This window comes from Mauremys reevesii, linkage group 3 (genome assembly GCF_016161935.1).
Source record: "Mauremys reevesii isolate NIE-2019 linkage group 3, ASM1616193v1, whole genome shotgun sequence".
In the NCBI taxonomy this organism is placed as follows: Eukaryota; Metazoa; Chordata; order Testudines; family Geoemydidae; genus Mauremys; species Mauremys reevesii.
In genome coordinates, this window is record NC_052625.1 from 155964368 (window position 1) to 155986941 (window position 22574).

Sequence of the window (22574 nt, forward strand, 5' to 3'; positions counted from 1 at the left end):
AATGCCTAATCCTGTAGACCTTGTAGAACCCCCATTGTTTCGTTTATGTACTGTGGAAAATGAGAAAGTAAGCATTCTCAGTGTCTTATTCTGCAACCCTTATTCCAGATGTGTAAAAAATAATGCCCTTCAGGCCATTCATACTGAACACAAATTTCTACTACATTGTACATGTAAATGTATTTCATATACCTTTTTCAAGAGCCCTCTAGCTGCATTTACCGGTGACAGATGTTTAAATTGCTTAATGACTTTTTCCACTATCCACTTGCACCATGAAAAAGGAAGAGTGATTAATCACAGATGAGGCCAATCCAGGACAAATACAAGGTTTTCTTATCACATCAAGGTTGTCTTTTTCCCACTTTTTAAATATCTATCCTTTGTCTGCTAACCCATAAAATTCAACAATGCTGGTGACATTTGCTGTACCTGCATCTGCTGAATTAAATGTTGTCTCAGCTACTGTACACTGTCCATCATGGAACACAATGGTTAACCTCCAAAATACTGTCAGTGCCAGAATAAGTGGTAAACCAATGTCTCGGTAACTACAAAAAAGGATGATAGTGTACTCTGATACTAGACTACTCTCTTTTTCCTTAATCTTTTTATGATTTCCTTGTAGTTTATAGTATCAGAGGGGTAGCCATGTTAGTCTGGAGCTGTAAAAGCAGCAGAGTCCTGTGGCACCTTATAGACTAACAGATGTTTTGGAGCATGAGCTTTCGTGGGTGAATGCATCCGACGAAGTGGGTATTCACCCACGAAAGCTCATGCTCCAAAACGTCTGTTAGTCTATAAGGTGCCACAGTCTTTGCTGCTTTTGTAGTTTATAGTCCATTTGATATTAAAGGGGAGTTTTAGCTCTAATAACTTTTTCACAAATTCTGACTAGATTTTACTAGAGTAGCACCAGAACCCTGTGTAGAGTTGTGCAAAGAATGGAAATTCCATTTCAGAAGGATTTGTAGACTTCAAAATCTGGCTTTGTTTTGAATTGAAATGAAAACTGAACATGTCTTAATTCTCTGCAAATGAAAATTCCAGAAACATGTTTATTTTGGCTCAGTCAAAACATTTTGTTTTGATTTTTACTTTTTATTTTGTATTATATTGCAATATATAATAAAAAAAGAAAAAATGGAATAAAAAATTGTTTTAAAACAAAAAAAAATTCATTCTGAAAATGGGATGTTTCAACACTGATCCTTTCCTTCCACCCCAAAAAAAATGAATTCTGGCAAAATCAACCTGATTCCCCAACATGTTTTGATTTTGAAGAAACTGCATAATTTGTCCAAATATTGTTCCATTGAAGTTTCTCTGATCATCTCTACTCCAGGGACGTGGTGAAGTTCAGATTGTTTCCAAAGTTTATAATGAGCCAAGCCAAGTCAAAACTCTGGATCTAAACACCCCAGACTTTGGTAAATTGAGACCCATATCTGAACTTTGCTGCTCAAAACCCTCTCTGGTTATGATATTATTATAAGTAATCCAATTTCAAATAAATACTGACAACATCTACAGTACTGTGTATTTCTCTTGATGCAGTGAACCTTTTTATGAAAACATCTTAAAACAAAAAGAAACCTTAATTAAACTCTTCCTATCTGAAAATCAGTTTTTCAGGGGTTCTGTTTTATTTACTATTCCCAAGTCAATGCATAATTGCTGTGATATTTCACATCTAGTTACCTGATGTATTAATATAACTAGCTAGACATGACTCATTATATCGAGGTCATTAGAGTCCTATACTTTTTTAGAAAATGTGATTCTCAGAAGAATTATTATTAAATTGTATCTTTTTACCAAGAGAATAGATTTTCTTATTTTAATCATGTCCATTTTATTATTTTGTGAGCAGCGTGGTTAAATAAGGATGGGTTACTCTGAAGGTAGTTACTGGGTCAACCCTGCTCTCAGTTATATACCTGCAAACTCACTAACATCAGAGTGTGAAATTAGACCCCCTTTTATTTTAAAACAGAGGTCACTATGGTCAGAATGGGAAGAAAGGAGGACTAACATGAACACCATTTTTAGTTGGACATGCACCTGCTTATTACATCTAGAACAAATGTTAACCAATGATTTGGCTCAGAGGCAGATATTGAGATTTTTAGGTGTCTGTTAACTGATGTAAACACAAACATTAGAGAAAGATAAACAGGCTCAAAGAAAATAAGAAATGACTGAAAATTTTGCCGGCAATTAGTTTGTGACGGCTATAGATCACCATGTCACACAAGGGAATAGGTTGACCATCTCTTTACGCACCTATCAACAATATGTAGGCAAAAAAAGCTTGTGATTGTGGGGGACTACAATCTGTGTGACATATCATAGAATCATAGAATCACAGAATCTCAGGGTTGGAAGGGACCTCAGGAGGTCATCTAGTCCAACCCCCTGCTCAAAGCAGAACCAAACCCAAATAAATCATCCCAGCCAGGGCTTTGTCAAGCCTGACCTTAAAAACCTCTAAGGAAGGAGTTTCCACCACCTCCCTAGGTAACCCATTCCAGTTCTTCACCACCCTACTAGTGAAAAAGTTTTTCCTAATATCCAACCTAAACCTCCCCCTCTGCAACTTGAGACCATTACTCCGTGTTCTGTCATCTTCTACCACTGAGAACAGTCTAGATCCATCCTCTTTGGAACCCCCTTTCAGGTAGTTGAAAGCAGCTATCAAATCGCCCCTCATTCTTCTCTTCTGCAGGCTAAACAATCCCAGTTCCCTCAGCCTCTCCTCATAAGTCATGTGTTCCAGCCCCCTAATCATTTTTGTTGCCCTCCGCTGGACTCTCTCCAATTTATCAACATCCTTCTTGTAGTGTGGGGCCCAAAACTGGACACAGTACTCCAAATGAGGCCTCACCAGTGCTGAGTAGAGGGGAATGATCACATCCCTCGATCTGCTGGAAATGCCCCTACTTATACAACCCAAAATGCCATTAGCCTTCTTGGCAACAAGGGCACACTGTTGACTCATATTCAGCTTTTCATCCACCGTAACCCCTCGGTCCTTTTCTGCAGAACTGCTGAAGGTCTCATGCTGCCAGTATTAAAACATCCTTGGATTTTTAAACTATAATAGATGACAAATTCCTAACTCAAAAACTGTTGCAATCAGCAATATATTAGAGTTTATCTTGACAGATAAAGAGGGACTGATCACAGAACTATAAATTAATGGTAGCTTAGGTACAAGTGAACAAGATTTCATCACATTCAGAATGTGCAAACAGAATAAAATCTAAACCAGTAATATTTATACCTGGTGCTTTAAAAGGGCCAATTTAAAAAAGCTGAAAAAATTATGGACCAAATCAGCCAGGAGAAATAGTTTAATCAGAAAAATTTGAATGATAATTGGCAATTGTTGAAGAACACTTTACTAGGTGCCCAAAATGCCACAATCTCACAGGGAAGAAGTCTGTGCTAGTTAAAAAATAAATGACATAGTTTAGAGAGGAAGTGAAAATAGTTATAAAATATAACAAATGGAAGAAAGAGGAAGTTAATAGTGGTGAATATAAGTCAGAAGCTAGGACTTGTAGAAAACTGATAAGAAAAGCAAAGGGAATTGAGGAGAAATCAGTGGCCAGGAGAGTTAAGGACTATAAAAGGTGTTTTTAAAGTAGATTAGCAACAAAAAGAATCCAGAAATGGTATTGATCGATTACTAGATGGAAATGGTACAATTATTAATAATAATGCAGAAGAGGCAGACATGTTCAATAAATATTTCTGTTCTATATTTGGGGGGGGGGAAATGATGAGCTCATTTCCTCATATGATGATAACACTTTGCATTCCACTAGTATCTAATGAGGAATTGATCAGCAGCTGCTGAAATTAGACATTTTAAAATCAGCAGGTATAGAAAACTTTCATCCAAGAGTTTTAAAAAAGCTGCCTGAGGAGCTCACTGGACCATTAATGTTGATTTTCAATAAGTCTAGGAACACTGGTGAAGTTCCAGAAAACTGGAAAAAAGCTAATGTTATGCTAATATTTTTAAAGATAATGAAGCAACTGATGTGGGACTTTATTAATAAGGAATTAAAGAAGTATAATACAATTAATGCAAATAAACCTGGGTTTATGGAAAATAGATGCTGACAAACCAACTTGGTATCTTTTTTGATGAGATTATAAATTTGGTAAAAAAAATTAATAGTGTTAATGTAGACTCAGAGTTCTGTAAAGCATTTGACTTGATTTCACATGATATTTTGATTTAAAGATTTGAATGATATAAGATGAATATGGCACACATTACTTGGATTAAAAGCAGGCTAGCTGATAGGTTTCAAAATGTAATTGTAAATGGGGAATCATTGGCAAGCTGGTGCATTTTTAGTAGGTACCAGAGTGATAAATTCTTGGCCCTATGCTACTTAACATTTTTATTAATGACCAGGAAGAAAACATAGAATCATCAATGATAAAGTATCAGAGGGCTAGCCGTGTTAGTCTGGATCTGTAAAAGCAGCAAAGAGTCCTATGGCACCTTATAGACTAACAGACATTTTGGAGCATGAGCTTTCGTGGGTGAATACCCACTTCGTCGGATGCATGCATTCACCCATGAAAGCTCATGCTCCTATACGTCTGTTAGTCTATAAGGTGCCACAGGACTCTTTTCTGCTTCTATCAATGATAAAGTTTGCAGATGATACAAATTGAAGGAGTCACTGATAGAGCATGACCTGCATCCAGTGGTGAGCTGCAGCCGGTTCGCACCAGTTCGCGCGAACCGGTTGTTAAATTTAGACGCCCTGTTAGAACCGGTTGTCCCGCCTGGGACAACTTGTTCTAAAAGGGCATTTAAATTTAACAGGCCGCAGCTTACCTCAGCTCTGTCTCCACCTCCTCCCATGAATGCTCCGCCCTGCTTCTCCTCCCCCCCTGCTTCCCGCGAATCAGCTCTTCGCGGGAAGCCTGGGAGGGCTGAGAAGCAAGCAGGCTTCCCGCTCACAACCAAGAAGACGGAGCTCAGGTAGGGGTAGAGGGAATGAGGAGGTCCGTGCGCCCCGGCCAGTATCCGGCCACGGCCCTCCCCGGCCCCGCGTCCCTCCCGGCCGCCCGGCTCCGGCCGCATCTCTCCCCAGCCGCGGGGCCAGTCCCTCCCCGGCCGCTGCCCGGCTCTGGCCGCGGTGCCCTGCCCGGCCCTGCATCCCTCCCCCGATGCCCGGCTCGGGCTCGGGCTTGGGCTCCCGCCGTGGCCCTGCCCGGCCCCGCATCCCCGGCCGCCCGGCCCCGCTGCAGCCCGGCTTCGGGCATGGCGGCAGCCGCGACACCACCTACCCAGATGCCGGGGTCCGGGCGCGGCGGCGGCTCCGGCTGCCCAGCTCCAGCTGTGTGGCTCTGGCTCCAGCCACCTGGCTCCCGCCATATTCTCCGGCTCCGGGCTCCGGCTGCGCGATTCCTGCCCCGGCCCCACATCCCCGGGCTCCCGGCTCCAGCTGCGGCCGGACTGTAGCACTGCCATCCACGTCCAGGCAGCGCGGTAAGGGGGCAGGGAGGGGGTGTTGGAGAGAGGGCAGGGGATTTCAGGGGTGGGGGGGAGTGGATAGGGGTTGGGGGGGTCAGAGGGTAGGGAACAGGGGGATTGAATAGGGGCAAGGGTCCTTGTGGGGCAGTCAGAAAGGATCAGGGGTTGGATGGGGGCGGTGGGAGGCAGTCAGGGGCAAGGGTTCCAGGGGCTGTCAGGGTACAGGGAAGGGGGGTGGATGGGGCAGGGCATGATCCCTCCTGGGGTGAGGAGGGAACCGGTTGTTATGATTTTGGCAGCTCATCACTGCCTGTATCCCTTAGTAAGTGGAGCATAAGAAAACAATATGTGTTTCAATACATCAAAACATACATTTATATATCTAGGAACAAAGAATACAGGCCATTCTTATATTATGAGGGTCTCTATCCTGGGAAGCAGTGTCTCTGAAAAAGATTTGGGGATGGTGGTTGATAATCTGCTGAGCATGAGTTCCCAGTGTGATGCTGTGGCCAAAAGGGTTAATGTCATCCTTGGATGCATAAAGAGGGGAAACTTGACTAGGAGCAAAGAGATTGTTCTACCTCTGTATTTGGCATAGGTGCGACCACTGCTGGAATACTGTGTCCAGTTCTGGTGCCCACGATTTAAGAAGGATGTAGATAAATTACAGAGGGTACAGAGAAAAGTCACATGATGATTAAAGGATTAGAAAACCTGCCTTTTAGTGATAAACATAGATTGAGCTGCTTGAGTCTAACAAAGACAATGCTAAGGGATGACTTAATTACAGTCTATAAATATCTACATTGGGAAGAAATATTTAATAATGGGCTCTTCAATCTAGGAGGGAAAGGTATAACATGAGTCAATGACTGGAAGGTGAAGCATAATGAATTCAGACTGGAAAGAAACCATAAATTTTTTAACAGTGACCATAATTAACCATTGGGATAATTTAACAAAGGTTTTTTTTGTGATGGATTTTTCCAAATTTTACATCCAGATTGGATATTTTTGTAAAAGGTATGTGCTGGGAATTATTTTGGGGAAGTTCTATGCTCTGTGTTATATAGGAGGTCAGACTAGATGATCACAATGGTGTCTACTGGCCTTGGAATCTATGAAAATATAAAATGCACAGGGTTGTACATCGTTAGAGCCGAATTGTGGGCTTTAAACAGTATCACCATGTAGCGCTTCTATAACAGTTTCCATCCATAAATCTCAAAGCATTTTAGTAAACAAGCATCACTGTCCCCATTTTATAGATAGGAAATTGAGGCACACAGTGGTGTGACTTGTCCAAGGTCAGCCAGCAGGCCAATGGCAGAGCCAGGAAAAGAAACAGATCCCTTGAGTACCAGTCCTGTAACCTATCCGGCAAGCCACGCTGACTTTCACTGAATAATGGGCAATACGGTGCACCTAAGGCACAAACAGTCATGTAAGGCATCTGCACACCGGACAAATGATAATTAGAACTGGTTGAAAGTTTTCTGATGGAATAGTTTTCTGTCAGAAAATGCTGATTCAATTAAAACAAAACACCTCCTGGTAATCACAATTCCATTGACATTTTAATGGGAAATTATTGCAATGTTTCATTTGGACAAGATAGAAGCATTTCATTTAGACTATCATTTGCCTTTTATGTGAATGAAAAGTCGGATATATGAAATTTTCATCAGAATGACCACTCTGCACCTTTAAGTGGAGGAGAAGGGGGCAGGAAGGTGGTAGTTGGCTGGCTGGACGAATGAAGAGCATTGTGCTTTGTGGCTTGGTGTGGGGGAGATGAAAACTTCTGCAAAAGGGTCAGCATGGTCACTGACTCGTTCCCTGGGAATGAGGGGTTTAAATGGGCAGCTCTGTGCCTTAACTCTCCTTTTTGCTCAGAGCAGGCTTAGGGGGCACCCACCCTCCCTCTCCTTTAGGTGGTAAAATACCAGATTGGTCTAGACCTACTGTGACCATTACACTAGCTGACCCTTTGATGATGGGGGCAAGGAAGGAATTTTTTCCTTGCCAGCGTATTGGCCTACATGGAGCTGGGGGTTCAGGAAGGGCTTTGTTCATGCACGGCATGACAGGCAGTCATCCATAACTCACAACTCATTATTTAAGTGTAGGGTGGATGTCCAGTGCAGGTGCTCCATTGAAAAGGTATACAGTGACTGTATAAATGGCTTGAAAAAGGACTTGAAAAGAGGTGTTTGGTAAACGAGCGAATGGGGGGTGGTTGGGGACACCTATGATTGTTATGGCGGGAAGCCAACCCCTATTACTAGGGCCCTACCAAATTCATGGTCTATTTTGCTCAATTTCAAGGGCACAGAATATTTAAAGTAATAAACGTTGTGATTTTAGCTATTTAAATGTGAAATTTCATCGTTTTGCAATTGTAGGGGTCCTGACCCTAAAAGGAGTTGTGGGGAGAGGTCACAACGTTATTGTCTGAGGAGCTGTGCTACTGCTACCCTTAGTTCTGTGCTGCAGCTGCTGGCGGTGGCGCTGCCTTCAGAGCTGGACACCTGGAGAACAGCAGCTGCTGACCGGGAGCCCAGCTCTGAAAGCGGAGCCATTGCCAGCAGCAGCACAGAAGTAAAGAGGGTGTGGTATGGTATTGCCACCCTAACTTCTGTGCTGCTGTCTGCAGAGTTGGGCCCTCAGTCAGCAGCTGCCACTGTCCGGTCACCAAGTTCTGAAGGCAGCAGAACGGAAGTTAGGGTGGCATGGTATGATAGTCACCCTTACTTCTGCGCTGCTTATGGCGAGGCGCTGCCTTCAGAGCTGTGTGTCCAGCCAACAGCTGCTGCTCTCCAGCCACCCAGCTCTGATGTCAGTGCAGATGTCAGTGCAGAAATAAAGGTGACAATACTGTGACCTTCGTATAATAATCTTGTGACCCCCTGCAACTCCCTTTTGAGTCAAGACCTTCCCAATTTGAGAAATGCTGGTCTCCCTGTGAACTCTGTATTGTATAGGGTAAAACACACAAAAGATCAGATTTAATGGGGGAAGCCCAGATTTCACATTCTGTAATGTATTTTTCATAGCTGTGAATTTGGTAGGGCCCTACCCATTATAATAGCCCACCTTAACCCTCCTATGGGGGAGAGGTTGATGATAAGGTCCCAGCAATGCAGTTGCTGGAGGGACCTGGATGAAAAAAGAGGGGGAGCTGATAAAAGCCCCCCAGGTAATTCTGGAATAAACATGGGGTCACCTGCACTCTACACTGTTATCTGCTGGGTAGTCCCAGACATCTAATAATAAAGTTGCAGCCTGATTAAACCCATGTCAGGTGTCTCCTGTCCTTCTTTAGTTATAGCCAGACAATTGACATGTTCCCATGGAACATTTAAATTCTATCAAATCAGCATTTTCTGTATGAAACCTGTTGTGGCCAAAAATTTTCAACTTGCTCTATTATTTGTCTAGACTATTGGGAAAGTGATATATTACTCCCAACTCCTCTTCATGGCTTACAGATCCATCCTGCAGTTGTCAGAAGGAAACACTCTGTTCGATCCACACAGTCCCTTTCATGTTCCCTCAACTAGAATATCAGGACAAGCACCATGCATGTTCAGTAACCCCTGGCATTGTCTCTTGGCACTGGCTGAGGTGCAACCAGAGACTCCACCTCTTAATATGGAGGGGGATTGGATGGCTACATAGGTGCTACATGGCTACACATGAGGATCTCCTCACAGTGAAGCCTGTCTGAGAAGCTCTGATTGGCTCCATAATGCAGCTTCAAGTTGGGCCAGCTCTGGTCCTTCAAAGTTGGTGAGCAGGATTAGAAATAGTACATCCTTTCAAATAGAAATAGTACATCCTTTCACAAGCATTTTTGGATAGGAATCATGTTCTGAATCCTCACAACTGATGCACGTACATGGTGTCTGTTGTCTCCTTTCAGGCTCATCTCATCAGCAGGCATGGTGCTTGTTTACAAGTTCATCAGACCCTTGCCCTAGGGTACAGGTGTCAAGCAATGAAAGGTGACTGCTTAGATGCCAGCAAGTGATACATTTAGATAGAAAACATTTCAAGTAAGGTGTAGGTTTAGAAGAACCTGAAGACTTTGACTTGAGGTAAAACTAATCTAAATTACTAATTAATTCTGATAGTTCCCAGAAAAAATAAGAACATTTGCCCATATATCATGAATTACATATGGACTATATTCCAGTAAATCACCTAATTTAGAAAACATTTTCCAACCATTTTTGTTCCTGATTCATATTTTCTCTCCATATCTTTAAACATTCTGTATTTAATTTACTTTTTCCTTTCACTTTACTTCCAAAATCCTTATTTTTATTTAATTTTCTTGGTTTCTCTCTCAGTCCCTCTCTAAAAAGCTTTCCTTTCACCATTAGCTACTTTGCTTCCCCCCTTTACACTCTATTTTTCTTTCCCTCTTATTTTTTTTCTCATTTCTCTCCCCATCTCCAAAATGCTGTCATCTCTCCTCTGCCATTTCACATCTCATTCTTTGTTTCTCTCCTCTCCGCTCCTCACTTAGTGTTTTCTTCTCTAGTCATTCACTCCATTCTTTACATCCATCTTTTTTCCCCTGCCATCAGAAATATAGCTGTTTGTCACTAGAAATACTATGGAGTTGTTCCCATGGTATTTCATGAAATTAGCATCACAGTCAGGGTTCTTGCAGCAGTTTTGCTGTTGATCCATTTTCATCTTATTTTTCAGAACCCAGGAGAGTGGGAAAGAAAACAGTAGTAGTAGTAGTAGGGAATCTGATTCTAATAAAAAACAACCCCTAAACCTTGCAAAAATAACATTCCTCTTTGCTTTTGTGAAGTATTCAAGCATTAAAACTACATGCCTTCTCATCACATTTAATCACACCTGTTGACAATTATGTGCCAAGAAATAATAACATGAAGGAAGTGAGATCTAGAGTTCACGGGCAATTGAGATTGCCAAAATAACAGGCTGATTTGCAGCAGCTGCTTTAGCAACTCATGATGGCCTCCTGACTGTGCCAAAAAGCTTGTAGCATGGTGTCTTTTGTGAAGGTAACCCTCCTGCAGACAATGACATAAGCAAACACAATGAACTACAAAGGACTAAATCTAGCAGAACTCAAGCAACAGGTTGTTCTCGTCTCTGGAAAAGTACACAACCATGTTAGGGACAAAGAGCCAAATCTGGGTTACAGTGAAGTTGGTGGCAAAACTTCCATGACTTCAGTGGGGCTAGGATTTGGTCTATAATTTTTAATAGCTGTCAAACAGGTGACACATATGAACCCTCTCCTGCCCCCTCCCTCATGGTCTCTAACCCCCTCCCTCCCTTTGTTTTTCCAACTAGCTAATCCCCATCTAACATAACCCTACTGGAAAGATCTAAACAACAAGATAACACCAAAGAACTTATAGAATCAGCATGATGTTTACAGCCATCACATTGTTCTCTCTGACTGTATGTTCTATCACTTTTCTCCTACCCTGTTTCTGTCTTGTCTGTTTAGACTGTAAACTCCTCAGGGCAGGGATTCACTCTTATTCTGTGTTTGCACAATGTCTAGCAGAAGGGACACCTGTTGCCGATTGGCCCATGGGCACTACTGTAATAAACATGATTAATAATTAGTAATTAGCACAAGAAATGTGGCCCATTATTATGTATGTGTGAGTAATTCCTTTGATTTTGTGTGCCATAGATGAAAACAGGTGCAAGATGGATTAAGCACCATGGTTACAGTTTGTACACAGATCAACATGGCAGACTGTGACTGACATAGAATTGCATGTATCTGTTTGTCAAAGGCAAACTTCAAGACAACCTTCGTGTGTTGTCTTTTTAAGTATGATCAGCTATGAAGTTGTTCTCAAAGCTCTCTCCAAGAGTGCTTCTTTATGTGTGAATGTCAGGGTTTTGTCAAAACAAACTCTCTTGCACCAGTCTGACTTTAACAATGTAGACTTAGCTATAGGTTTGGTCAGGAAGTGTGACCTCTTTTTCCATTATAATTAAAGGAGATTTCCAGATCTCTGCATTTGAACTCAACAAGAGCAATACTGTGTAACTTGTTCTTGAGTCCTCAATCAACAGAACCTACAAAGAGCTCACGGAATCTTTAAGGCCCTTTGATTATTGCTATTATTGTTTAGACAACAAAATGCCTACATTTCTAAAATGGTTATTTAAAACAAGTTCCTGAACTGTGTGTATTCCCTCCTCCCTCACATTAAGACTTTCTCCCGCTAGTAACGTATTGCAGTAAGGAACATTGACTTTTGCACTTCAGCAGTATCCTGTCCAAGTGAGCCAAAACAATTACTGACTTACAGCAATATTGTCCTCTCTGATCCTCACTGCAGATCTTAGTAAACCTCTACCCTGATATAACGCGACCCAATATAACACAAATTCAGATATAACGCGGTAAAGCTGTGCTCTGGGGGGGCGGGGCTGCACAATCCGGTGGATCAAAGCAAGTTCGATATAACATGGTTTCACCTATAAGGCGGTAAGATTTTTTGGCTCCCGAGGACAGCGTTATATCGAGGTAGAGGTGTATTGATATTATAGCCTTTAATTTTCTATTAAAATCAATGGAACTCTGCAGGTACACAAGTGCAGAAACAGCTAGAAAGATCCGGACTGGTGATAAGAGATTCACAGTGTGGATCTGAGTGGGAATAAATTTTTGCCTTTAGTAATGACTGAGGTTAACAAAGTACTAAATGTGGACTGTATGGTACATTTCTGTACATGAACTTAAGTTTCAAATAAAGGATTTTAGAATGTACACATGTAAAGGACATTATACCAATGCCCTCAAAGAAGACTAGAGAAAAAAGAATCAAGATGCGGAGGAGATTTCTCTTTAAAAATAAAATAAAATTTTACCCTTATTTGCAATATTTATGAACTGAGCTGTCAAATTATTTTTGCTATGCAAATTTTGTTTACTCTGTGTCATTGTTACCCTTCAGTTCCTATCACCATAAGTTAAACTTTTTAAAATGAGCTCTGAAGCTTTTGAACAAATGCTAAACATGTTTTCCATGCTAGAAACTCCAAGGCTACTTGCCGCTAATTACTGCTGTTAATGTGGATTTTTTTCAAGCAGTACTTGAAAAAACAGTTGAAAGTCCCTCCTGTATATCACGAATCAAAACTGTAATGTATATTATCCTTTCATATCTTTGATCAAGAATCTGATTATACAAAGAAAACCAACAGCCCATCAAGTAAATTTAATTTAGCAACCATCTGTGTAACTGCAAATACTGTATCAACATTTCAAGAGAGAAAACAACAACAAAAAAACCTTTGCAAAGGGCTTTATATTTACTCCTTCATTCTTGTATAAATATATTGAAAAATGAGTGAGATTACAGATTCCACTGACAAAAAACTCAGACTAATAGAATTGCAAGCTTCCTGATATCACTTTCTAATGTGCGTTCACTCCAGCAAACTCATTTATCCTTAGAAAAGACTCAGTGGATAGGTATAGTCCTGAAGTTTCAATTGTTTCTACTTGACAGTCAAAAAACCCCTGCACATCACCTTGGAAAAGTACATTAATTATGTGCTCAGACAGTAACAAAAAAAAACCCAAAACCAAACAAACACTTGCTCTTTCACTTGCTGCCTGTATTTGTGGGACATGTTAGTCACTTATACCTAGAGGTGAAAGTAAGCCAGTACGGTCCGGCAAGAGCCGGCCATGCCAGACTGGACCGGCTTCTCTGATGGTGATTTAAAGGGTCCAGGGCTCCAGCCGCTGCAGGGAGACCCGAGCCCTTTAAATCCCCACCAGAGCCCTGCCACCCTGGGGTAGCGGCAGCAGGGCTCCCATGGTAATTTAAAGGGCCTGCAGCTCCATGGCAGCCAGAGCCCTGGGGCCTTTAATTAGCCCCTGAGCTCCCAGCCACCTCTGCAGATCATAGCTCTGAAGTGATTTAAAGGCCCTGGGGCTCCCAGCCACAGTGGAGCCCCAGGGCCTTTAAATCTTGAAAGGCCTCACCTCTTCCGGTTGAAGCCATGCCTCTTCCTGTTGAGGCCACGCCCCCCACTCAGGACTCCGGCGTACTGGTATGTCCTTTAAGTTACTTTCACCTCTGCTTATAATATGAGAAGTAACCCCACTAAAGCCAGTGAAATTACACAAACCTGAGTGGAGCGCAGGAGCTGGTCCAAGAGGTAACTATAACAGGACCGCTTAGAAATAGTGACCATAATATAACAACATTTAACATCCCTGTGGTGGGAAGAACATCTCAACAGCCCAACACTGTTTAATTTCAAAAAGGGAAACTATGCAAAAATGAGGGGTTAGATAAACAGAAATTAAAAGGTACAGTGACTAAAGTGAAATCCCTGCAAGCTGCATGGATGCTTTTTAAAGACGTCATAATAGAGGCCCAACTTAAATGTATACCCCAAATTAAGAAACACAGTAAAAGAACTAAAAAAGAGCCACCATGGCTTAACAACCATGTAAAAGAAGCAGTGAGAGATAAAAAGGCATCTTTTAAAAAGTGGAAGTCAAATCCTAGTGAGGAAAATAGAAAGGAGCATAAACACTGCCAAATTAAGTGTAAAAATGTAATAAGAAAAGCCAAAAAGGAGTTTGAAGAACAGCTAGCCAAAAGCTCAAAAGGTAATAAAATGTTTTTAAGTACATCATAAGCAGGAAGCCTGCTAAACAACCATTGGGGCCCCTCAATGATCGAGATAAAAAAGGAGCGCTTAAAGACGATAAAGTCACTGCGGAGAAACTAAACAAACTCTCTGCTTCAGTCCTCACGGCTGAGGATGAGATTCCCAAACCTGAGCCGGCTTTTGTAGGGGACAAATCTGAGGAACTGTCACAGTTGTGTGTCACTAGAGGAGGTTTCAGAATTAATTGATAAACTTAACATTAACAAGTCACCAGGACCAGATGGCATTCACCCAAGAGTTCTGAAAGAACTCAAATGTGAAGTTGCAGAACTATTAACTAGGGTTTGTAACTGTCCTTTAAATTGGCTCCTGTATCCAATGACTGGAAGATAGCTAATGTAACACCAATATTTAAAAAGGGCTCTAGAGGTGATCCCAGTAATTACAGACCGGTAAGTCTAACGTCAGTATCGGGAAAATTAGTTGAAACAATAGTAAAGAAAAATTGTCAGAAACATAGAAGAACATAAATCGTTGGGCAAAAGTCAACATGTTTTCTGTAAAGGGAAATCGTGTCTTACTAATCTATTAGAGTTCTTTGAAGGGGTCAACAAACATGTGGACAAGTGGGATCCAGTAGACATAGTGTACTTAGATTTCCAGAAAGCCTTTGACAAGGTGCCTCACCAAAGGCTCTTACGTAAAGTAAGTTGTCATGGGAAAAAAGGGAAGGTCCTTTCATGGATTGAGAACTGGTTAAAAGACAAGGAACAAAGGGTAGGAATAAATGGTAAATTCTCAGAATGGAGAGGGGTAACTAGTGGTGTTCCCCAAGGGTCTGTTCTAGGACCAATCCTATTCAACTTATTCATAAATGATCTGGAGAAAGGGGTAAACAGTGAGGTGGCAAAGTTTGCAGATGATACTAAACTGCTCAAGATAGTTAAGACCAAAGCAGACTGTGATGAACTTCAAAAAGATCTCACAAAACTAAGTGATTGGGCAAGAAAATGGCAAATGAAATTCAATGTGGATAAATGTATAGTAATGCATATTGGAAAAAATAACCCCAACTATATATACAATATGATGGGGGCTAATTTAGCTACAAGAAGTCAGGAAAAAGATCTTGGAGTCATCGTGGATAGCTCTCTGAAGACGTCCACGTAGTGTGCAGAGGCGGTCAAAAAAGCAAACGATGTTAGGATTCATTAAAAAGGGGATAGAGACTAAGACGGAGAATATATTATTGCCCTTATATAAATCGATGGTACGCCCACATCTTGAATACTGCATACAGATGTGGTCACCTCATCTCAAAAAGATATACTGGCACTAGAAAAGGTTCAGAGAAGGGCAACTGCAATAATTAGGGGTTTGGAACGGGTCCCATAAGAAGAGAGATTAAAGAGGCTAGGACTTTTCAGCTTGGAAAAGAGGAGACTAAGGGGGGATATGATAGAGGTGTATAAAATCATGAGTGGAGAAAGTAGATAAGGAAAAGTTATTTATTTATTCCCATAATACAAGAACTAGGGGTCACCAAATGAAATTAATAGGCAGCAGGTTTAAAACAAATAAAAGGAAGTTCTTCTTCACACAGCGCACAGTCAATTTGTGGAACTCCTTGCCTGAGGATGTTGTGAAGGCTAGGATTATAACAGCGTTTAAAGGAGAACTGTATAAATTAATGGAGGTTAAGTCCATTAATAGCTATTAGCCAGGATGGGCAAGGAATGATGTCCCTAGCCTCTGTTTGTCAGAGGGTGGGGATGGATGGCAGGAGAGAGATCACTTGATCATTACCTGTTTGGTTCACTCTCTCTGGGGCACCTGGCATTGGCCACTGTCGGTAGACAGGATACTGGGCTAGATGGACCATTTGTCTGACCCAGTACGGCCCTTCTTATGTTCTTATGATTCTCCAATGCCTTGTATCTTACATAATCATTAGCACCTGTGCAAATTGAGTGTGAAAAACTACCAAATCAGAATTCTCCACTCATTAGAGTAGCCTTTCATGTTCCTTGTGCACAAATATTAAAACAAAACAAAACACTACATAAGGCACAGGGCAGTGGAGAACAGGTCCTATGTATATTAGCCACTTTAGTTCTTCATCCTGAAAAATATACCATTGGCAAAAAGGAAAAAAAAGACTCAATTTTGTATAATGGAAGGTAGCTAGCAGCATATGGTCTGGCTTACAGAAGGAGACACCACTGGAAACGGTGTGGCAACATTCACAAATTACAATCTTAACTATTAAAAATAGATCTGTGACTAGAGTTTTTTATTTCAAAGGGGCTAACTTTAAAAAATTTAGGTAATTATTTAGGGAAGTAAATTGGACTGAAGAACTTGTGTATCTAAAGGCGGAGGAGGCCTGGAATGACTTCAAGTCAAAGTTCCAAAAACTATCAGAAGCCTGCATCTCAAGAAAGGGGAAAAAATTCATAGGCAGGAATTATAGACCAAACCGGATGAGCAAGCATCTCAGAAAGGTGATTAAGAAAAAGCAGAAAGCCTACAAGGAGTGGAAGATGGGAGTTATGAGCAAGGAAAGCTACCTTATTGAGGTCTGAACATGTAAGGATAAAGTGAGAAAGGCCAAAAGCCATGTAGAGTTGGACCTTGGAAAGGGAATTAAAACCAATAGTAAAAGCTTCTATAGCTATATAAATAAGAAGAAAACAAAGAAAGAAGGAGGGGGACCGCTAAACACTGAGGATGGAGTGTAGGTTAAGGATAATCTAGGCATGGCCCAATATCTAAACAAATACTTTGCCTCAGTCTTTAATGAGGCTAATGGGGAGCTTGGGGATAATGGTAGGATGACAAATGGAAATGAGGATATGGAGGTAGATATTACCACATCTGAGGTAGAAGCCAAAATTGAACAGCTTAATGGGACTAAATCAGGGGCCCCAGATAATCTTCATCCAAAAATATTAAAGGAACTGGCACAATTGCAAGCCCATTAGCAAGAATTTTAATGGATCTGTAAACTCAGGGGTTGTACCGTATGACTGGAGAATTGCTAACATAGTTCCTATTTTTAAGAAAGGGAAAAAACTGATCTGGGTAACTACAGGCCTGTTAGTTTGACATCTGCTGTATGCAAGGTCTTGGAAAAATTTTTGAAGGAGAAGTAGTTAAGGACATTGAGGCCAATGGTAATTGGGATAAAATACAACATGGTTTTACAAAAGGTAGATCAAGCCAAACCAACCTGATCTCCTTCTTTGAGAAAGTAACTGATTTTTTTAGACAAAGGAAGTGCAGTGGATCTAATTTTCCTCGATTTAAATAAGGCATTTGATAAAGTTCCACATGGGGAATTATTAGCGAAATAGGAAAAGATGGGGATTAATATGAAAATTGAAAGGTGGACAAGAAACTGGTTAAAGGGGAGACTACAATGGGTCATACTGAAAGGTGAACTGTCAGGCTGGAAGGAGGTTACTAGTGGAGTTCCTCAGGGATCGGTTTTGGGACCAATCTTATTTAATCTTTTTATTACTGACTTTGGCACAAAAAGTGGGAATGTGCTAATAAAGTCTGCGGATGACACAAAGCTGGGAGGTATTGCTAACACAGAGTAGGACCGGGATGTCATACAGGAATATCTGGATGACCTTGTAAACTGGAGTAATAGTAATAGGATGAAATTTAATAGTGAAAAGTGCAAGGTCATGCATTTAGAGATTAATAACAAGAATTTTTGTTATAAGTTGGGGACGCATCCGTTGGAAGTAATAGAGGAGGAGAAGGACCTTGGAGTATTGGTTGATCACAGGATGACTATGAGATGCCAATGTGATATGGCCGTGAAAAAAGCTAATGCGGTCTTGGGATGCATCAGGCAAGGTATTTCCAGTAGAGATAAGGAGCTGTTAGTACCATTATACAAGGCACTGGTGAGACCTCATCTGTAATACTGTGTGCAGTACTGTTCTCTCATGTTTAAGAAGGATGAATTCAAACTGGAACGGGTACAGAGAAGGGCTACTAGGATGATCCGAGGAATTATTTAAACTCAGTACCAATGTGGACACAAGAACACATGGATATAAACTGGCCATCAGGAAGTTTAGACTTGAAATTAGATGAAGGTTTCTAACCATCAGAGGAGTGAAGTTCTGGAACAGCCTTCCAAGGGGAGCAGTGGGGGCAAAAGACATATCTGGCTTTAAGACTAAGCTTGACAAGTTTATGGAGGGGATGGTATGATGGAATAGCCTAATTTTGGCAATTGATTGATCTTTGACTATTAGCAGTAAATATGCCCAATGACCTGTGATGAGATGTTAGCTGGGGTGGGATCTGAGTTACTACAGAGAATTCTTTCCTGGGTGTCTGACTGGTGAGTCTTGCCCACATGTGCAGGGTTTAACTGATCGCCATATTTGGGGTCGGGAAGGAATTTTCCTCCAGGGCAGATTGGCAGAGGCCCTGGGAGTTTTTCGCCTTCCTCTGCAGTGGGGGCACAGGTCACTTGCTGGAGGATTCTCTGCACCTTGAAGTCTTTAAACCATGATTTGAGGACTTCAATAGTTCAGACATAGGTTAGGGGTTTGATACAGGAGTGGGTGGGTGAGATTCTGTGGCCTGCGTTATGCAGGAGGTCAGACTAGACAATCATAATGGTCCATTTTGACCTTAAAGTCTATGATTCTAAAAACACTGAGCATATTGGGAGACATTTACAAAGGCACAAATGGGTGCTCAACTCTTATCATCCCAGGTGTTAATTATGCCTTTAAAAATCTCTCCTAATATGTTTAATTTTTTGAAAATCTCTAAAACAAAACATGCCAATTTTTTTTAATTGCAAGAAATATTATTTTTATCCTATTCCTCTTTCCCTGCTTTGCCTTCACGCACTACTTGAGCTTAAAAATATTTGAATACTTTTTCCTTAAACTTTCCCAAACGTATCACCTTGAGGCAGATAGCATCATGGAAAATTTAATCTCAAAATGTCTCATGACTTCTGGGGAAAGCTGGCTGGAAAATGGATGTTTTCAGTTGAAAAATTTTATAAAAATGAAAAGAGTAGAAAAATTGATTTTTCATTGAAACAATTAAGACCCCCAAACTGTAACTTAAAACCTCAAAATATCTGGCTGAAAACTTGACAAATTAACAACTTTTTTTTCTTTTCTAGTTTTCCAATGAAAAATGTTTCAGGGAAGCACACACTATGAAAACTTGTGTTTTGTAGAAATCTCATTTTTATTTTGTCTGTTTAACCATCCCTAGTTCTGACTCATGGATGGAAGGTGCTAGAATGGAAACCATTATGCAATCTTATGTAGTGAGGCATGGTAAGCAGCCTGTTATAATAGTATATGTGTTGAGTCCAGAAATAAAGAGAGAAAATATATAGGTAGTTTACTAAACAAGCTAAATTAATGAAACTCAACTTCTCTGTATACCTCATAATCACTTTAGATCAGTAATTTAAATGTGAAGGTTATTTTCAGTGTAACAAATACAGTTTTGTGAATATAGGAGAAAAAGCATGCATGAGTGTTCCTTTGTAAATAAAACCTGCCAAATTAGTTTCACTAGTATTCATGCCTTCTTTGTCCTAGTTATTTATGAGCATTAAGTTAGCAAGTTTTTATTCAGAAGAATATTTGTAGATACCAAAAGCACTGTGAACAAATATTTGTAATAGTAATTGCACTAGGAGTGGTCTAACAGCTATTTTTAAAAGCTTTGTTTATTATTTCCACAATAAATTCATTGGATAATTAGGAATATTCAATTAATTTACAATCAGAAAAAGGGAGATCTCTCTTCTTTATAAAGCTAAGGTCATCCGGTCACGGCAAGAAAAAATTCCATGTGACTTAGGTGACCAATTATATGATGTGAATAATTAACAGAAAATAAAGTGCCTTGTTTGTGAACAAACCATACTCTATTTTTTTTCTTAGAAACTCTTTGTTGAACAGTTCAGAACAGGTAATTCAGAAACAGAAAAAAAAATACGGATAAACTACACCTCTACCACAATATAATGCTGTCCTCAGGGGCCAAAAAATCTTACCGCGTTATAAGTGAAACCGCATTATATCGAACTTGCTTTGATCTGCCAGAGCGTGCAGACCCGCCCCCCCAGAGCACTGCTTTACCACATTATATCCGAATTCGTGTTATATCAGGTCGCGTTATATCGGGGTAGAGGTATATTCACAAAAAATAATCTGACCAGCTTTAGCACTGAACGAACCCATAGCTCTATACAGTCACACACCACAGTCCAAAATCCAGAGTCATCAGCAACTGAAGTACAACTCCTAGACACTTAAGCTAAATTAGTAAGTGTTCTATCTTACACGGTGCTGAGCGTATCTGTGAGGTGCTGAATGCCACTAGTGGTAGCTGAAGGCATCTAGGACATCAAACGAGTGACCAAGCATCTTGCAGAATTGAGCCCTTACTATGTTAGCTGTGAGGGAGGATGTAAGTAGCAAGCAAGCATTTATCCTTGATGGGGTCAGCCACCAGTGGGAGCTATGAGATCACAAACTCAGCCAGAATATTATATAAGGCACCCATTGTTGTATCATCTGGGTGGATGGCTCATAGTAAAATGATATTGCTAGATGTTTGTATTCGGAACCTATTCAGCAGTTTCTGAAACTTTACCTGAAGTAACTGCTGGAGAGTGAAATATTACAGGGTATAATATTTTATAATTGTATGGTTACGTTCTGAAAAACTCACAAATGGGATTCTTTTCATGTGAGCTGATAAGGTTATTTCTTAGTCAACATGCTCCACTGCTTTCTAGGTTTCTCTTTTTCTAGCCTTGCTTAAATTTTAAAACATTGTAGTTCTTCAGCTGGGTACTTTTTTTGTTTGGGTTATACAGGTTCATATAAAGGATCTTGTGTGGGATTAAGTGCAGAAATTGGCCCAAAAGTTAACGTGTAGATTTTAGAGACAATCATACTTAACTACTTCATGGTGCAATATTTGATGTTTGTAAAGCATATGGAAAATTAAAAGTAAGTGCTTAATATTAACATGTAAACCTTTAAAGAACAAATTACGACGGACAGAAGATTTCATTACGGTCATACTACTTGTTCTCTACCTGTGCACAGGCTATGGCCCTATCCTGTAAACACTTATGAATGTGAACGACTTTATGTGAGACATCAAAAGAACTCAATGGCACTATTGTTGTAAATACATGTTTGCCGAATCAGAGGCCTATATATATATATATGTACAATCTCTCAGCAGAAGTCAATAAGAAAAATATCCTCTATGATTAATAAAAATTCACTGTCACCACCTCCAAACAGCCCAGCTGAGGATGAGCAAGCTGAGCTGTATTTATAAGGGCAGGCCTTGACTACTGAAGTGAGGGCCCCCAAGCCGGAATCTGTATTAGAGGGCAGGCCTGGGAAATAACCTGTGGGCATAGACCAGATGGCAGAAAGTGAACTGCCCGGAACATATCCCGGTAGGATGAAACACGCTGAGTGACCAACTTCTGTTAGTGAAAGGGACAAACTTTCTACCTACACAGAGCTCTTCTTCAGGTCTTTTTTAAAAGAAAAAAAATTAACAAGTTCCTATGGCACTTTTACTTCCCCTCCCCCCCCCGCCCATCACCAACATTGAGATTTCTGATCTGCTGTCCACACTCCCTTCCTTCCTAACGTCTCCCTCTCCTCTGGCTCAGTGGAGATCTTTTTAAAATGATAGTGGAGACTCAACAATGTTTGTGCTGCAAAGGGAATGAGCCAGAGGAGAGGGAGAGGTTTGAGAGAGAAGGAGGGTCGAGAGCAGATGAGAAATTTCAATGTTCCTGATGAAGGAAAAGGAAGAGAATAAGGTAAAAGTGCCAAAAGAACCTGTTAACTTTTTTCTTTAAAAACAAGTCAATAAGAACCTGAGTGGAGAATGAGAAGGAATATGTCGGGGGAAGGATATAAGGAAGCAGTTGAAAGCAGCCTTGGTGAGGTCAGCCGGGGGCAGCTGGGCAAAAATGGGAATGACTCCCGGTCATTCCCTCCTTTAAGCTTTGTCTCCTGGAGATTCAGTCCTGCCTGGAATATCATAGCAGCTGGAGGCTGCCTCCTCCCCGTTTTATCTCTGATTGCAGACGCAATAAAGTCAGTGTTTCTTATTCATGCATTCTTTATTACTTCATCACACAAATGGGGGGGATAACTGCCACAGTAGCTCAAGAGGGGTGTGGGAGGAGGGAAGCAACAGGTGAGGTTGTTGCAGGGGCACCCCCTAGAATGGCATGTAGCTCATCATTTCTGCAGGATGTCTGGGGCTCTGACCCGGAGTGACTGTTTGCCTCTCTGGTTCTTTAGTAGACTTGCCTGATATTCTAGGCAGGACTGACTCTACCTTTAGACAAAACTTAAAG

At 40.9% G+C, this 22574-nt stretch overlaps 1 protein-coding gene and 1 long non-coding RNA gene across 9 annotated transcripts in view; both read right to left on the bottom strand.

Moving 5' to 3' along the window:
* ADGRB3 (adhesion G protein-coupled receptor B3) overlaps positions 1 to 22574 on the bottom strand; it is a 626613-nt gene that overhangs the window by 405346 nt on the left and 198693 nt on the right. The gene's annotated exons all lie outside the window — the stretch shown is intronic.
* LOC120401352 lies at positions 10365 to 20673 on the bottom strand. Its single transcript, XR_005596390.1, has 3 exons — positions 20515 to 20673; positions 10992 to 11111; positions 10365 to 10569 (listed from the first exon to the last, which is right to left on the bottom strand). It is a non-coding gene; the product is annotated as an uncharacterized LOC120401352 (long non-coding RNA).